The 16,960-nt window shown below is 44.7% G+C and overlaps 1 protein-coding gene across 1 annotated transcript in view; it reads right to left on the bottom strand.

Annotated features, from left to right (window-relative positions):
* CMTM8 (CKLF like MARVEL transmembrane domain containing 8) overlaps positions 1–179 on the bottom strand; it is a 128,562-nt gene extending 128,383 nt beyond the window's left edge. Inside the window, exon 1 of the mRNA XM_030932712.1 lies at positions 23–179. The gene's annotated coding sequence lies outside the window, so the exon portion shown is untranslated. The remainder of the gene's footprint in view (positions 1–22) is intronic.
* Positions 180–16,960: the final 16,781 nt, after the last annotated feature.

Genomic DNA, 16,960 nt, shown 5'->3' with positions numbered 1-16,960 from the left:
AGCGGACGCCCGGCCTCTTCACCTGTTGCCCGACTCCCAGCGGCGGAAAAGGCGCCGCGTCGCACCCAGGGTGGCTGGGTTGGCAGCCCGGCGGGCGGCGCGGAGGAGAGGGCGCAGGGGTCCTCCTGGCCGTCTTCCGCTCCCCCTCCCGGCTTTTGCCTCTGTCAGGCCCCGCCTGGCCCAGGCCTGCAGCCGCCAGTGACCTGTTTCCTTACACCTGAGCGGGTCGGGGGCTGCGGGCATTGGGGCCCCTTAGGGAAACCCAGGCCTCCAGGAACCCCGCCGCTCCAGGACTCGGCGCGGAGGGAGTGACTGAGCGACGACCGAGGCAGGGGTGATGTGGTACCGCGAATGCTGGGGAAACGGCAGGAATGATGACCCGGCCGGACCTTAGACCCGAGATCGATGAGAGGCCGCCAGCACTGCCCGGGAGACGGCCCGCGCTTCTCCCCCTCCTGCTGCGGCCGCCGCCAGACCCCGGTGTTATTTCCTGCCCCTCCTGTCGGGAACAATTTGAGGAACCAACTTAATCGCTTGGCTTTGAGGGCGCGACGCTTCCAGGCGCTCTCCTCGGCTGTGTCCCGCGGACCCGTGGAGCCTGGGTGACGGCGCCTGGGCCGGAGGAGGGGAGATGTTTGGGGTCCCTGGCCAAGATGAATCAGCGTGACCGTCCCGTCACCCTTGAGGGAAAAAAGAAAAGTTTCAAGAAGGCTTGAAAGGTGTGATTTGTGTAAAGTTAACTTTAGGACAAATGAGCTGTGCTTTCCTGGCATGGGAAGCGGATGGGGGTCCTCATTTAGTGAGGCAGTTTGTAACAGGGTCAGGAAGAACTGAGCTCGGGTGCTTGCGTTTATCAGCTGTATGACCCAGAGCGAGTGGCTCTACTTTTCGGGCCTCAGTAATGCAGTCTCTAAAACGCAGGCTTTGACAGATGGACCTCTAAACAAAAAGATTATCTTCCTATTGGTCCCTCCTTCTATTTTGTGAAACGGTAGCAAGAAACATTTTATCTGGAAGCCACCAAAAGAAAAAGAAATAAGAAAAGGAAGAAAAGGCTATAAATCGAGGGTAACTGATTCACAGTGAAGGCATTTCTGCTGATTTGTTCCAGGACAGGTTAAAAAAGAGATCACAAGGGACATTTTCTTCACAGTGTCTTATCGAATGTGCTGAGAAGAAAGCAAAGACGACAATCTAATAAGACAAGGAATTAATGTCTTTTAAGTCTAGGTCCTAGCCAGGAAGACCTCTGGGAGTAAAAGTTGAGGCTTTAAAAGCATGGCAAAGTTGGAAGATGCGGAGAAATTCCATCCATGTGTATTTGGTAAGCACTTTGGGCTGGTGGGTAAATTCTTAAAATTTAAAATATAGCACTTTTCCCTGGAGCAGTAGTTCTCAAAGTGGTCCTTGGACCAACAGCAGGTAAGTTCCCTGGGAACTTATCAAAAATGCAAGTTCTCAAGCCCCACCCCCAGACCCACTGAATCAGAAACTCTGAGGGTGGAGCCAGGAAGCTGTGTTTGAACAAGCCTTCCAAAAGACACTGATGCATGCTGAAGTTAGCTGCTGGTTTAGAGAAACTGTTAATGAGTATGGGGAAATAGATACATACATGAAATGGCTGGAGGAGACTCAACCATCATGCATGACATTTAGTGAATGCAAAAGACAGGGAGTCTAGACGACTCTATTTCCATAATACAAAGGACAATCCTCTCTTAAAATTCTTGCGGTCAGATGAATTTCTAAATTCAGATTTTGTTTTTCAATTTAGAAAGGTAAAATGTGCATGTATCGTATATTACATAGTACCTTCGGTAAGGTCTGGGGTGACTACCAATTTTCTGCAAAGAAAATCATGAATTACATAAGTATATGCTTGGATTATCTATTGCAATGTAACAAATGTTCACAAAACATTAGTGGCTTAAAATCACCATTTTATTTGCTCAGAAATCTGTTGTGTCAGGAATTTGGGAAGGGTTTGGCTGGCAGGTTCTTCTGCTTTGCATGGTGTGATTGGAGTCATTTAACTCAGCTGCTTTCAGTTGGTGACTTGGCAGGGCTAGAAAATACAAAAAGTCTTCATTCCCATTTGAGCATTTCAGTGCTCTTTCAACTTGCCTCTCCGTGCAACTTTGGGCTTTCTAACAGTATGGATAAGCTCATGGTGGTTGGGCTTCTACCTGGCAGCTGGCTACTGAAAGAGACTTTCTAAGATGGGCAAATGCAGAAGCAGATCTCTTAAGGCCCAGCCGTGAAGGCTACATAGACTCATTTCCACCACATTCTATTGGTCTAAGCCAATGAATGACAAGGCCAGCCAGATTCATGCAGAGGGGAAACAGACACCATCTGTGGATGGGAGGAGCAGTAAAGAATTATGGCTGTCTTTTAATCTAGGTGAGATAAAGACAAAGATAATAAATAGCTTTGCATCAGTTTAGGTTATGTTTTTCTACCAAATATGTTTTATGCAAGCTCAGGAAAAAATTTTTGGTTTTCAGCTTTTGAGATTTCAGAATTGCAGAGAAAAAAATATACAGTGGTTGCTTGAAAACTAGCTGCCCCTTTCTAACTACTGCCTACATTTGGGTGATTATCTTCCACCTGAAACTCTACTGATTGGTGCCCATTCTTCCAATAACACCTTTATCCAGTCCACCTTCCATCTTCCTGCAAGAATTATTGTCCTGAAACCCCAGGCTAAGGTACCACTCTGCACAGCATAAGGGCCTACATAAGATAGTTCAGCCTATCTCTTATGATCCCTTTTCTCAACCACTCTAGAATGCATACTGTTTCAGCCCCAAATACACTTTGCATATATCTCTGTAAGTGTGATCACTTTATGCCCATAGCCAGCTTTCCTCTTTGCCTAAAAGCCTCCTACCTTCACACAGAGCTCAGAATCTGCAGTCTTCATGGCCCATTTTAAATGCCTTTTATGTGATTTCTTTGGATTTCCATGAGCTTTGTTCTTTTTTTTTTGTTTTATAATTCATTGATTTTATGCACTTCTTTTTACTACTTCTCAAGAGATATGAATTACCCTTCCTTGTCTGCCCCCTGCTATAGGAGGTATTGAACGAATGCTGAGGCCCAAACTTTTTTTTTTTTTTTTTTTTTTTGAGACAGGGTCTTGTTCTGTCACCCAGACTGGAGTACAGTGACATAATCACAGCTCACGGCAGCCTTGGCCTCCTAGGTTTAAGCAATCCTCCCCACTCAGCCACCTGAGTAGCTGGGACTAAGGCAGGCACAACTACATCCAGCTAATTCGTTTTTTATTTTTTTGTAGAGAGAAGGTCTCACTTTGTTGCCCAGGCTGGTCTCAAATTCCTAAACTCAAGTGATCTTCCCACCTCAGCCTCCCAAAGTGCTGGGATTACAGGTGTGAGCCACCATGCTGGCTCCAAACTTCATTCTTAAGTACAGAAAAATGTCAAAAGAAAAGCTAAGCCCTGTACCCCTATAATGCCTTAATGCAGAAGAGAGCTTCAAGCTGAGACTTCTGGGAAGTATTTGATTTGTAAAAATGGTGAAGAAAATGGAAACAGGTACAGCCCAAGTGACACCACATGTGCCAGGATGAGCAGGTCCTGTGCAAATAGATACAGAAAAATCTAAGATCTGTTAGCATGGAGTGTAGGGTAAAGGATTTATGCAGAGTCTAAAATATGGATGCCACAAGGCCATATTACCCAATGAGCCAAAGTTATGAGACACAGCACTCTCAAAGGTCTGTGGGGTCAAGGCCATTCAGTGGAAGCCCAGGACTCATTAATAATTGAAAGAAAACAATGGACAGCTTGTAACTTCCACCTGCTCTCTGAGAGAGAACCAGGGACATTCCCGTTTTTTAGGTAATTTTCATAGGTTTATGTTTCTCCTCACTGTTATTCTAGTTTTAAATTCTGGTAGTTTAGGCCACGCGCGGTGGTTCACACCTGTAATCCCAGCACTTTGGAAGGCCGAGGTGGGCGGATCACGAGGTCAGGAGATGGAGACCATCCTGACTAACACGGTGAAACCCCGTCTCTACTAAAAATACAAAAAATTAGCCAGGTGTGGTGGCGGGCGCCTGTAGTCCCAGCTGCTCGGGAGGCTGAGGCAGGAGAATGGTGTGAACCTGGGAGGTGGAGCTTACAGTGAGCTGAGATAGCGCCACTGCACTCCAGCCTGGGCAACAGAGCGAGACTCCGTCTCAAAAAAAAAAAAAAAAAATTATGGTAGTTTCATGCAAGAATCATCAATGGATGTTGGGTGAAAGTGTGATGAGTAAAAGGATATTTACATCATCTCTTAAAAAATAGAAGTAACAAAGAAAATAACAAAAAGATATCATTTCAAAGTCTTCAGGAGATACTATTCTCCCTTTGAAATTCATAACTGTACAGTGGAGAAACCTTTGGGATGTCACCAAACATTATGTATCTCCTAATATGATATAGTGAGAAGGATACAACATCACTTCTGTGATATTCTTACCAAATGCATAACTTGAATTTAATCCTGAGGAGGGAGCAGACAGACTGAAATTGAGAGGTGGTTTATTAAGTGTCAAGTTCATGAAAGACAAACACTGAGGAACTGTTCCATACTAAAACAGACTAAGGAGACCTGACGGTGAAATGCAATGTGAAATCCTGGATTAGAGCCTGGGCTGGAAAAAGAACAATAGTGGGACAATTGGTGAAATCAGAATAAATTGTATAGATCAGATGAACATTGTGTGTTACATTGATACAATGATAACATTGTATTAGTGTTAATTTCATGATTTTGATTCCTTTTTTTTTTTTTTGAGATGGATTCTCACTCTGTCACCATGCTGGAGTGTAGTGGCACAATCTCGGCTCACTGCAACCTCCAACTCCCTGGTTCAAGCGATTCTCCTACCTCAGCCTCCTGAGTAGCTGGGATTACAGGCACGCACCACCATGCCCAGCTGATTTTTGTATTTTTAATAGAGACAGTTTCACCATATTGGCTAGGATGGTCTCAATCTCCTGACCTCGTGATCCACCTGCCTCGGCCTCCCAAAGTGCTGAGATTACAGGTGTGAGCCACCTTGCCTGGCGATTTTAATTCTTGTACTCAAGTAAGTATTAACATTTAGAGTATCTGGGTAAAAGTTTATATGAAATCTTTTTACTATTTTTGCAACTTTTTTTTTTTTGAGATGGAATCTCACTCTGTCGTCCAGGCTGCAACCTCCACCTCCCGTGTTCAAGTGACTCTCCTGCCTCAGCCTTCCGAGTAGCCGGGACTACAGGTGCCCACCACCATGCCCAGCTAATTTTTTGTATTTTTAGTGGAGACGGGGTTTTACCTTGTTGCCCAGGCTGGTCTTGAACTCCTGAGCTCAGGCAGTCTGCCCGCCTCAGTCTCCCAAAGTGCTAGGATTACAGGCCTGAGCCACCATGCCCCAGCCTATTTTTGCAACTTTTTAAAGACTGAAATTGTTTCAAAAAGAAAAGTTAAGAATATAAAAATAATTACTTATGGTTGATTAAAAATAGAGCTCTCTAATCCAAACAGTAGTTCACACTCTCCAGGCACACTGGATTCTGTGGTTTATCCATCTTAGAACTTCCTGCCTCCCTTCATCGTGCTATTAATACTTGTCTTGTAGGGAAAGAAATCAGGAGCTTGGCTGAGAAGTAAGAGTGTTCTTCCCACTCCCGTCCCCAAAGCCACCAGTCAGCCTAGTCCATCTTCAGTTTGAAAATAGGAAGAGATGGAACCTAAATCCATTCACTAATGAACTTTTGGATCTCGGGTGGATTTGAATTCCAGGAGGCTCTGTCAATTTGACCAGAGGTTTGCAGCCCAAATGACAACAGGGTGAGGCATATAAGGTAAGAAAATAAGTGAATTGAGCCAGATTGTTTTCAGAATGGCCTTTTGAATTGTATTCTTCTGAACCAGACACATTTGGGCTTACATATTAACTTTGTATCAAATTCTTTACTTACACAAGAGTATGTTCACTGTATTTTTCTCAAAACATATGACCTCCTGGGTCTCACTCTCACTTTTCTCTTTAGTTTGAGACACAGGGACAAGAAATACTTCCCTTTCCTCTTCCTATGAGGAAAATAACACTGGGAGAAACTGCGAATGTCGTGAAATCAGCCCCAGCATTTGAACTCCATTGGGGCAGAATAGGGAGTTGGGGTGGGGGCAGGGGGTCTGTGGTGAACAGGAGCACGAATGCTCTCAAGGGGCCATCTCAGTTTCTGCCCCACCTGATTATTGCCTTGAAAGAATTTGGGCCTAGTGGTCGGGCACGGTGGCTCACACCTGTAATCCTAGCACTTTGGGAGGCCGAGGCGGGCGGATCACGAGGTCAAGAGATCGAGACCATCCTGGCTAACACGGTGAAACCCCATCTCTACTAAAAATATAAAAAAGTAGCCGGGCGTGGTGGCGGGCGCCTGTGGTCCCAGCTACTCAAGAGGCTGAGGCAGGAGAATGGCGTGAACCTGGGAGGCGGAGCTTGCAGTGAGCCAAGATTGCGCCACTGCACTCCAGCCTGGGTGACAGAGCGAGACTCCATCTCAAAAAAAAAAAAAAAAGAATTTTGGCCTCGTGTTGACAGAAATCCCAATTTTTATTAATAAATATTGGCAGCTAGTATCCTTTATTTCAAAACACGGTGTGTCGCCTTTGTGGGCCAAACAAACATATATGAGAACCATCATTTGATGCCTTCAGATTCAGACAAAGCAAGGAGACTTTCTCTTCTGTCTCCAGCTGCCTCAGACCCCCACCTCCCTGCAAGGCCCTCCAGAGGCCTCAGAGGACACAAAATTTGGGTCAAGAGGGTGACTAGGAGCAGAGTAGCTGGAGGAAATATTTAGAAGAGTGGTGAGTAAAACGTGAAACAAATGGGATGCTGCTAATGGCAGAAGAGGGCTTTCTGAGCCAGGGAAGTTTCAGATTGGGAGACTGTGGAGGGATGTTAAGAATTAACTTATTTAAAAGTAGGCATTCTTAGAAGATGTAATAATAACTAATTTATTGTTGGCCTATTTTGTGCCAAGCACTATCTTAACTCTTTGAATAATTTTATTAGGTCACTAATTACAAAAAAATTTTCTGTGTGGGGGCAGTGGCTCATGCCTGTAATGTCAGCACTTTGGGAAGCCGAGGTGGTGGGCGGATTGCTTGAACCCAGGAGTTCAAGACCAGCCTAGGCAACATGGTGAAACCCTGTCTCTACAGAAAATACAAAAATTAGCTGGATATGGTGGTGCATACCTGTAGTCCCAGCTACTCACTTGGGAGGCTGAGGTGGGAGGATCGCTTGAGCCCAGGAGGTTGAGGCTGCAGTGAGCCATGATTGTGGCATTGCACTCCAGCCTGGGAAACAGAGCAATACCCTGTCTCTTTTAAGACAAAATTCTTATGAGTCTTAACCTTAATGAGAAAGATGGATTTCTCAAAGTTCTTAGCTGCATCCATTGGCTCAACATTTATTTATCTAATATGCCACTCACTATTAAAATATACAACTCAATAAGACACTATCCCTTCCCTTAATGAATAGGTCATCAAGAGAGTGAGAGAGACCAGTACATCAGTGATGGGTGGGACCCCTGCCAGGCCACAGGTGGGCCCAGGGCCACCCCCATGTAAGGGGAGGATGGTGAGGTCAGCCTGGGGCTCAGGCAGTTTCCTCAAGGAGCAGCCATTTAAACTGTTTTCAAGGGCCATTCAAAGTTAGCTAAGGAAAGAACAAGAGGACAGAGGAGGAAATTCTAGAAGGAGGGACACAACCTGTCCCAACAAGATGCATTATGACCAGTGTGTTTGCTGAGAAATGCAGCTACAGGGAGTTTCAACCCTCTGCCCCCGCAGCATAGGAGACAATGGGCCATCCCTGCTCCCTCTCCATTCCTTCAATAAACGTTCACTAAACTGTGCTTGGCAAAGGGGCAGATGTGGAGAAATTCCATCAATGAGCATTTATGAAGCTTGAGGTCAAACCATACTCACATCCTGTTCCAGATAGTGAAAGGGCATAGGGTGTGTGTGTGTGTATAATCTTAGAAGGGTGAAATCCTTGAGTCTTTTCCTGGTCTTCAGACTTTTTACTTTTTTTAGCAATTGCTTTGACAAATCAGTAGAAAATTTAAATTTCTACATATACTTAAATGTACGCACACATACATTTTTCCACAAAAATCAGTAAGAGGACTGGAGGATAGGGTGGGGGTGGGTGGATACACACAGTTAACTTTGTCCTCTGTAGGGTGGCTTAGTTAACCCCAAATCAGGTTGCAGAGCAGAAAATAACTGAGGTTTGTTGAAGAAAGGGCAGGTTTACCTGAAACATGTCTTGAAGGGGCCCAATTCAAAGAAGGAAACAGCATTAATGACAAGCGGATGGAAACGCATGAATGACTGTGTTTGTGGATGAAGCCCAAGTGAGATGGACATTGGTTTTAGAGAAAAGATCAGCTGAGTTTGGAGGACCTGCTCTAGGAGTTCCGTGGAATCATGGGAAATTGCAAGGCAGTGGCTGCTAAAAATACCTTGTGCATGTTAATAGCACCTTGTTAAAAGTACATGGGCCAAAACCTATAGGCTTTATTTGTATTTTACTGACAAATTCTAGGCCCCCTTAAAAGGTCTTGGAAAAGGTGAATATGAAGGTCCTAATGCCAACGCCTTTCTCTGCCCAAGGAGGAGCAGGAGCCTGTCCATCCAAAGCTAAAGAAGTGCCACGATGGTTGCAAAATGAAATCAGAAGCACATCAAAAAACTGGACAGCAGGCCAGGCATGGCAGCTCATGCCTATACTCCCAGCACTTTGGGAGGCTGAGGCGAGCTGATCGCTTGAGCTCAGGAGTTTGAGACCAGCTCAGGCAACATGGTGAAACCCCAATCTCTTTTTTTTTTATTTTTTTATTTTATTATTATTATACTTTAAGTTCTAGGGTACATGTGCATAACGTGCAGGTTTGTTACATATGTATACTTGTGCCATGTTGGTGTGCTGCACCCATCAACTCGTCAGCACCCATCAACTCGTCATTTACATCAGGTATAACTCCCAATGCCATCCCTCCCCCCTCCCCATGATAGGCCCCGGTGTGTGATGTTCCCCTTCCCGAGTCCATGTGATCTCATTGTTCAGTTCCCACCTATGAGTGAGAACATGCGGTGTTTGGTTTTCTGTTCTTGCGATAGTTTGCTGAGAATGATGGTTTCCAGCTGCATCCATGTCCCTACAAAGGACATGAACTCATCCTTTTTTATGGTTGCGTAGTATTCCATGGTGTATATGTGCCACATTTTCTTAATCCAGTCTGTCACTGATGGACATTTGGGTTGATTCCAAGTCTTTGCTATTGTGAATAGTGCTGCAATAAACATACGTGTGCATGTGTCTTTATAGCAGCATGATTTATAATCCTTTGGGTATATACCCAGTAATGGGATGGCTGGGACTTCTAGTTCTAGATCCTTGAGGAATCGCCATACTGTTTTCCATAATGGTTAAACTAGTTTACAATCCCACCAACAGTGTAAAAGTGTTCCTATTTCTCCACATCCTCTCCAGCACCTGTTGTTTCCTGACTTTTTAATGATTGCCATTCTAACTGGTGTGAGATGGTACCTCATTGTGGTTTTGATTTGCATTTCTCTGATGGCCAGTGATGATGAGCATTTTGAAACCCCAATCTCTACAAAAACAAACAAACCAAAACAAACCCCTCCCAAAATTAGCTGGACATGGTAGCTCATACCTGTAGTTCCAGCTACTCAGGAGGCTGAGGCAGGAGAGTCACTTAAGTCTGGGAGGTTGAGGCTGCTGTGAGCCACATTTTCGCCACTGCACTCCCTGGCGACAGACGGAGACCCTGTCTCAAAAAAAAAAAAAAAAAAAAAAAAAAAGGCAGAGTAATTACACCCATAACATGCCTCACCAGAAGACTCTTTGAAAGGAACACATTAGGCAAGCAGTTTACAGAGTGGTTATTTGCTTATCAGGTTATTTTGCTTTAGAAAGAATTAATTGGAAGGCTCTTCTGAGCCAAAGGGGCCAACAAACATTTAAGTGTTTGTTTATGGACAATAAACTATTTGAGGAGACATGATGGAGCTGAGAAATTTAAAGGTGGCTAGGGTCTTTAAAGAGTTACCACCAAGAAACATCAGTAAAATATCAACTTTGTACAAAAGATATATTTAAGTGTGCAATCTTGAAGAGTTACTGGCAAATAAAAGGTAAAATGTATTACAGGATTTTTCTGGAAATTGTATTGCCTATCTTTTATAATGTCAAGAATCACTCCTTTGTTTTTTAATTTCCATGTTCAAATCCACTTTGCTGGAAGGTAAGTAACTGGTCCTTCGGGCCCAACCTGTGCCTGCCTTGGGAGTTGGGGGAGAGGCTTTGGGCCCGGGTTTCTAGGCCTCCCATTGCACAAGCTGAAGTAATGTTAGCATTAGGTGTATGACTGCATGACAAACTGTTCCTCCCCTCCCTTGACCTAGTGAATCTGTAACCAGAAAAGCCAGATCTCCTGACACATTGGGAGGGCGGGGGCTGGTGGGGAAGGAGCAGGGGATGCCTTCATGGGAGCCGTGCTTTCACAGTGGGGAGTGCTGAGGCCTTGCCTGTGAGGGCCTTCACAAACTTCAAAGCATGATGGCACTGCCAGAGAGAAGAAAATTCACCATGGACCCCTAGCCTAGTGCCTGGCAGATGGTAAGCATTCAACAAGATCTGGAGAGAGAATGGGGTTAAAAAACATGGTACTTTTCATAAAGTCAGAATATTATGAGGCCTCCAAACATGGCATTGTGGACAGGTAAGTCCAGCTGGGCACTGAGCCTCACATATTGTTATTATTTTTCTTCTCTCCATCTCTAGGAATGGTGCACATTCGCTTTATCACACAAAGAGGAGTTTTATGTGGGGTTTTTTGTTTGTTTTGGTTTTTATGAGACAGAGTTTCACTCTTGTTGCCCAGGCTGGAGGGCAATGGCAGGATCTCAGCTCACTGCAACCTCTGCTTCCCAGGTTCAAGTGATTCTCCTGCCTCAGCCTCCCAAGTAGCTGGGATTACAGGCATGCGCCACCAAGCCTGGCTAATTTTTGTACTTTTAGTGGAGACAGGGTTTTACCACATTGGTCAGGCTGCTTTCAAACTCCTGACCTCAGGTGATCCACCCTCCTCAGCCTCCCAAAGTGCTGGGATTACAGGTGTGAGCCACCACGCCCGGCTGTGTTTTGTTTTTGTTTGAGAAAAGAGTTTCACTTTGTTGCTCGGGCTAGCGTGCAGTGGTGCAATCATAATTCACTGTAGCCTCGACCTACTGGGCTTAAGCAATCCTTCCACATCAGCCTCCCAAGCAGCTAGGACTACAGGCATGCACCACCATGCCCAGCTAACTAAAATTTTTGTTTGTTTGTTTTTTGTAGAGATAGGGTCTTACTATGTCACCCAGGCTGGTCTCAAATTACTGGCCTCAAGTGCTCCTCCTGCCTCAGCCTCCCAAAGCACTGGGATTACTAGCATGAGCCACCATGGCTGGCCTTATGGAGGCTTTTGTTTTGTTTGTTTTGAGACGGAGTTTCGCTCTTGTCACCCAGGCTGGAGTGCCATGGTGTAAGCTCGGCTCACTGCAACTTCCACCTGCCAGGTTCAAGCGATTCTTATGCCTCAGCCTTCCAAGTAGCTGGGATTACAGGCACCCGCCACCATGCCCGGCTAATTTTTTGTATTTTTAGTAGAGATGGGGTTTCACCATGTTGGCCAGGTTGGTCTCGAACTCCTGACCTCAGGTGATCCACCCGCCTCGGCCTCCCAAAGTGCTGGGATAACAGGCGTGGGCCACCGCGCCTAGCCTATGTAGGCTTTTTAAGACCCAAATTAGAGATTACAATCACGTTCCTTCTGTAGTCTTTTCACTTGTTTTAACTACCCAGATATGGCAGAAACTCTGGTTGTTTGCTAGTGTCCACTCTTCCCTCCTTCAAATATAGAATTCTAAAACTTTAGCTGGACACACAGCCGCCTGATTAAAGATATTTCCCAGTCTCCCTCACAATTAGGGGTGGCCAAGTAGCTATACAAATAAAAATAATAATAGTTTATACTCTTGTATGTGCTGAGTAATTATCCTAAATGCTTTAGATATACTAACCCATGTACTTTTCACAATAACTTCATGAAATGTTTAAAAACAGGAGCACCAATATGTTAAGTGACTTGGCCAAGGCCACATAGATAGTAAATGGTAGAGCTGGGGTTTCATCTCAAAAACGGGGCTGCTGCATTTGCCATTAGCTTACATTTAGCCTGATGGATGAGAGCAGAACTTCTAGGCCATGCCCTCAAAGGGGAGAGGATTGCTGTCCATTGCCCCTTCTCTCTTTCCTCCTAGCTAAAAATCACCATCTTCAACTACAAGACGGATGCTCCATACTGAAGTTGGCAGGATCGCACGATAGGAAGTGCCTGGGTGCAGCAGGGTGCAGTGGTCTTTAATTCCAGTGCTTTGGGAGCTGAGGCAGGAGAATCACTTGAGGCCAAGACCAGCCTGGGCAATATGGGGGACCCCATCTCTACCAAAAGCAAACAAAAAATTAGCCAGGTTTGATGGCATGACCATGTAGTCCTAGCTACTTGGAAGGCTGATGCAGGAGGATTGCTTGAGCCTAGGAATTCAAGGCTGCTGTGAGCCATGATCATGCCATTGCACTCCAGCCTGAGTGACGGCGTGAGATCTTGTCTCTCAAAAAAAAAAAAAAAAAAAAAAAAAAGCCTAGAGTTCCCAAAGCCACAGAACTATCCATCAGCCTGAATTCCCAATGTTCAGATTGTTACATGAGAAAGAAATAAGTGTTTAGCTGATTTTAGCCATTGTTATTTGGAGAGGAAAGGTAGTCTTTTATCACAGCCATACTGTAACAAGGGGTATATCCTAACTAATCTAGGTCACAGAGGGAAGGGAAACATATCTTTGAACACCTACTGTATATCTGGTGTCTTCATATATTATCTCATTCAGTTCCTACAAAAGTTCTGTAAAATAGGGATTATTGGCCAGTATCTGTGATGAGGAATCTGAGGCCCAGGGCGGTAATTGGTCTAAGGTCACATAATTGGACAGTTGAATAGGCTGGGATTTCAATAAGTCTTCACCAAAGGCCTCTTTTTCACTACTCTACAGCAATGCCTCCTGGAGATGGTGACTCATTCATAAGAGACATTTCCATGTCTGTATCATGATTCATAACCCTTTTATTATTCTTCAAAGCAATCTGATCAGATTGGTACTCTTAGTTTCAGTTCATAGATGAGAAAACAGGCAAGACATGCAATTATATCCCCAAACTCAACAGACAGCCTAGATTTAGAAGTTGCAGCTGCAGAAATTAAAGACTGATGATTCCTTTACAAATAGAACCAGTTTGAGACCGCAAAAGCCCTTATTCTTGAAGCTTGCAAAATAGCTGCTCATTTTTTATAAATTTTAAAGGAGGTGGATGTTGCTATGACACAGAAATGCTGTGTTTAAGCTGATTTTTAGGGATCTTTCCTAAAAGATTTGACTATTCCAGGTTTGTGGGTCACATTAGACCTTCTAAGCTGCAGGGACAGTTTCATGAAGCCCCTCAGCCTGGAAACTGGCCCTCTTCCAAAGATAAAGGTGGTAGTTAACTGAGATTCTCCCATACGCTGCCATGTACAACCTCAAAGTGGGAGACCTGGAAACCTCCCCACCCCCCAGCCCCAAGTCCCAAGTTCCACTGTTTTTCTTCTTTGGATTCCTGTGGGAGAGCAGCTTTCTCTGTTACCGGTCTACTTGGGGGAAATGGTAACCAACTGCTCCCCACTACATATTTCCTGGGTTAACAGGATGATATGGTTTGGCTGCGTTCCCACTCAAATCTCATCTTGAATTGTAACTCCTACAATTACCACGTGTGATAGGAGGAACCCAGTGGGAGGTGATTGAATTATGGGGTGGTTGCTTCCTGCACTATTCTTGTGATAGTGATGCCTTCCACCATGATTGTGAGGCCTCCCTAGCCATGTAGAAGTGTAAGTCCCATTAAATCTCTTTCTTTTGTAAATTGCCCAGTCTTGGGTATGTCTTTATCAGCAGTGTGAAGATGGACTAATACACAGGAATAGCCAGATCAAGCTAGGTCTCACACCTAATTTCCCAGGGAAAGGGCATAATGTTGTAGCTTAAGCCCACTGCCTGCCTTTCATCCAATCAATGCCCAGAGAGAATATAGCCATGGGGATTTGGGAAAAGGGCTGTTCTGATAGAAACTGCAGGAGCCAACGACTTAGGACATTGTTACAGGGACTTAGGACAGGATTCTCAACTCGGCTGCACATCAGCATCACCTGGGGAATCTTAAAAATCTGCCAAAGTCCAAGCCCTACCCCAGAGACTATGATTTTTTGGTGCTTTGTCAAAAGTTGCCCAGGAGATGATTTGTAGGCCATAGTAAGATGTTTGCAATGTATCTGAACAGTGCAGAGGAATCCTCTCAGAAAGGTTTTAAGTGGGGAGCTGTGTGTTCTGAAAAGTGCTTTGCTTTGTTCTGTGACTCGTTAGTGGCTCCATTCCCTTCAGGTGTTAAAGAAACATCCGAAGATTGGCTTATTGAAGGTGGTCCACAGACCCGTGACATTATCATCACCCGGGAGTTTATTAGAAATGCAGTATCTCAGGCCCCACCCCTGACCTGCTGAACTACAATCTGCATTTTAACAAAATCCCCAGGTGCTTTGTGTGTACGTTAGACTTGAGAAATGCCACCTTGAGACCCTCATTCTCAAACTTGGTTGCACATCAGAGTCATTTGGGGAGTTTTTTAAAACACTGAAGCCAGATCCCACCTCCAGGGATTCCGATTTAATTTATCTGAAGTACAGTCTGGGAATTGAGCTTTTTTTTTTTTTTTTTCCTTTTTTTCTTTTTTTGAGATGGAGTCTCACTCTGTTGCCCAGGTTGGAGTGCAGTGGCGTGATCTTGTCTCACTGCAGCCTCTGCCTCCAGGGTTCAAGTGGTTCAAGCAATTCTCATGCCTCAGCCTTCCAAATAACTGGGATTACAGGCACCTGCCGCCATGCCCAGCTAATTTTTTTGTATTTTTAGTAGAGATGGGGGTTTCACCATGTTGGCCAGGCTGGTTTCGAACTCCTGACCTCAAGTGATCTGCCCGCCTCGGCATTCCAAAGTGCTAGGATTACCGGCGTGAGCCACTGCACCTGGCCGGAATTGAGCTTTTTAAGAGCTTCCTGGGTGACTGTAAAGGCAGCAAAATTTGAGAACCATGGCCTTAAGGGTCTTCCCTTGCCACACTCTCCACTCCACTTCTCTCCCTGCCCCCAAAGTAACTAAAGAGTCAGTCCTGAAAATCTCCTTTCTGTTAGGACAGTGAATTTCAAGAAAGCAGTTATCCTAGTTATCCTATTGTGCTATTTGATTTAGGTTTAAGGTAAGTAACTCCAGGCAAAAATATAGCCCTAAAGATTCTATTTGAATCTTTTCAAGAATTGATTGAAAAACATGCCTGTCTATTTCTCTACCTTTTCTATCTCCAGAACCACACCCCTAGGCATCATTTCTCTCTCTTCCAAGCCACTTTTTGAAGGCAGAGAAAGGAAAAAATAAATATTAGGCTTCCTGATGCTCACCTTGGTGTCCACAGCACAGAATGCCATTTGTTATTGATTCAGTGTCTCAACCTGGGGAAATTTTCCATTCTGCTTAAGGTCTCAGCCTTCTGGGCTGCTCAATTTATGCTTTGCCCCTGCTGTGAACAGCTAAACTAAAAAGCTCTCCAGAACCCGTCAAAGCCAGCTCAGGTTTTCTTTAGCTAGATAGCATCAGAGGAAAATAATGGAAAGCTACTGCAGAACAATTGTCCTTTTATGTCAAGGCAGCTTTCACTGAGGGAGGGGACCCCTTTGCTTTATTATTCTCAAAATTAGCCTCACAGGAAAGGGTCTGTGCTCTCTCCCGGAATGTCAATCATCACCCCAGTCCAGGGCTTTTCAATCTCACCTCTCAATCTCCCCAACTCCTTTCTTTTTCTTTTCTTGAGTAATAAGAATCACGTTTCCTAAAATTGATTGAGGGAGATGTTGAAACTCAAAATCAGAGAACTTAAAAACTGCGGGAGGTAGGAGGCTTTTCAACAAGCAGTGACTGGTAAAATATGGCAGAGTCAGATATAGAAGACTGAACCAACCAGGACTTTGGTCATCTCCCCAAATCTAGGGAGCCACCAAATCAAACAAGCAGCCACCTGGAACTACGAACACATGCCACGGTTCCTCAGAGCCTCCTAAACCACATCTTGAAGTTGAAAGATGAGTTCATGTATGAAAAGAGGGAATTGATAGCCATTGAGATTTCTTCCCCAACATCTATCAACCCCTCCACTACGGGGGCCATCATGGAAGAATGAGTTTGATCCCACCCCCAGCTCCTTGGCTGGACCATGATTGGTTCAGGGCAATTGGGGCTTATCCCACTTCCCTTTGCCATCGTGATTGGTATGGAGAAAGCTGGTCTGAGGACCAAGCCAATATGTTGGGGAAAGATAGAAAAATGGAGATGCAGCCCTCAATGTTAACTCTCAATGCTCAGGAGTCAGTTCCTACATACCCTAGCTTCGTTATCCTGGAATGAGATAATTCTGAGCCATGTGTTGTACATCAGTTCCTAGAGCTTCCCTGGGGGTTAACCTCCAGGTGTCCAGTGTCTGTAAGTAATTTAGCAATGCCCCCTCTATTAGCTGCCTTCTCTACTCCTCATTACTTCACAGTTCTCTTCCCATACTCCCTTCAGATCCCCAAATAAATGACTTATGCCCAAATCCTTGATGCATGTCTGCTTCTAGGGGAAGTCTAAACTAAGACAGTTTTGTTGAAGTTGAATTTTTAGACTAAATGTGTGGCTT

The sequence above is a fragment of the Rhinopithecus roxellana genome, chromosome 1 (genome assembly GCF_007565055.1).
Source record: "Rhinopithecus roxellana isolate Shanxi Qingling chromosome 1, ASM756505v1, whole genome shotgun sequence".
Classification (NCBI taxonomy): Eukaryota; Metazoa; Chordata; class Mammalia; order Primates; family Cercopithecidae; genus Rhinopithecus; species Rhinopithecus roxellana.
The sequence above is the reverse complement of the archived record's forward strand: the minus strand, read 5'-3'. Positions and strand labels throughout refer to the sequence as shown.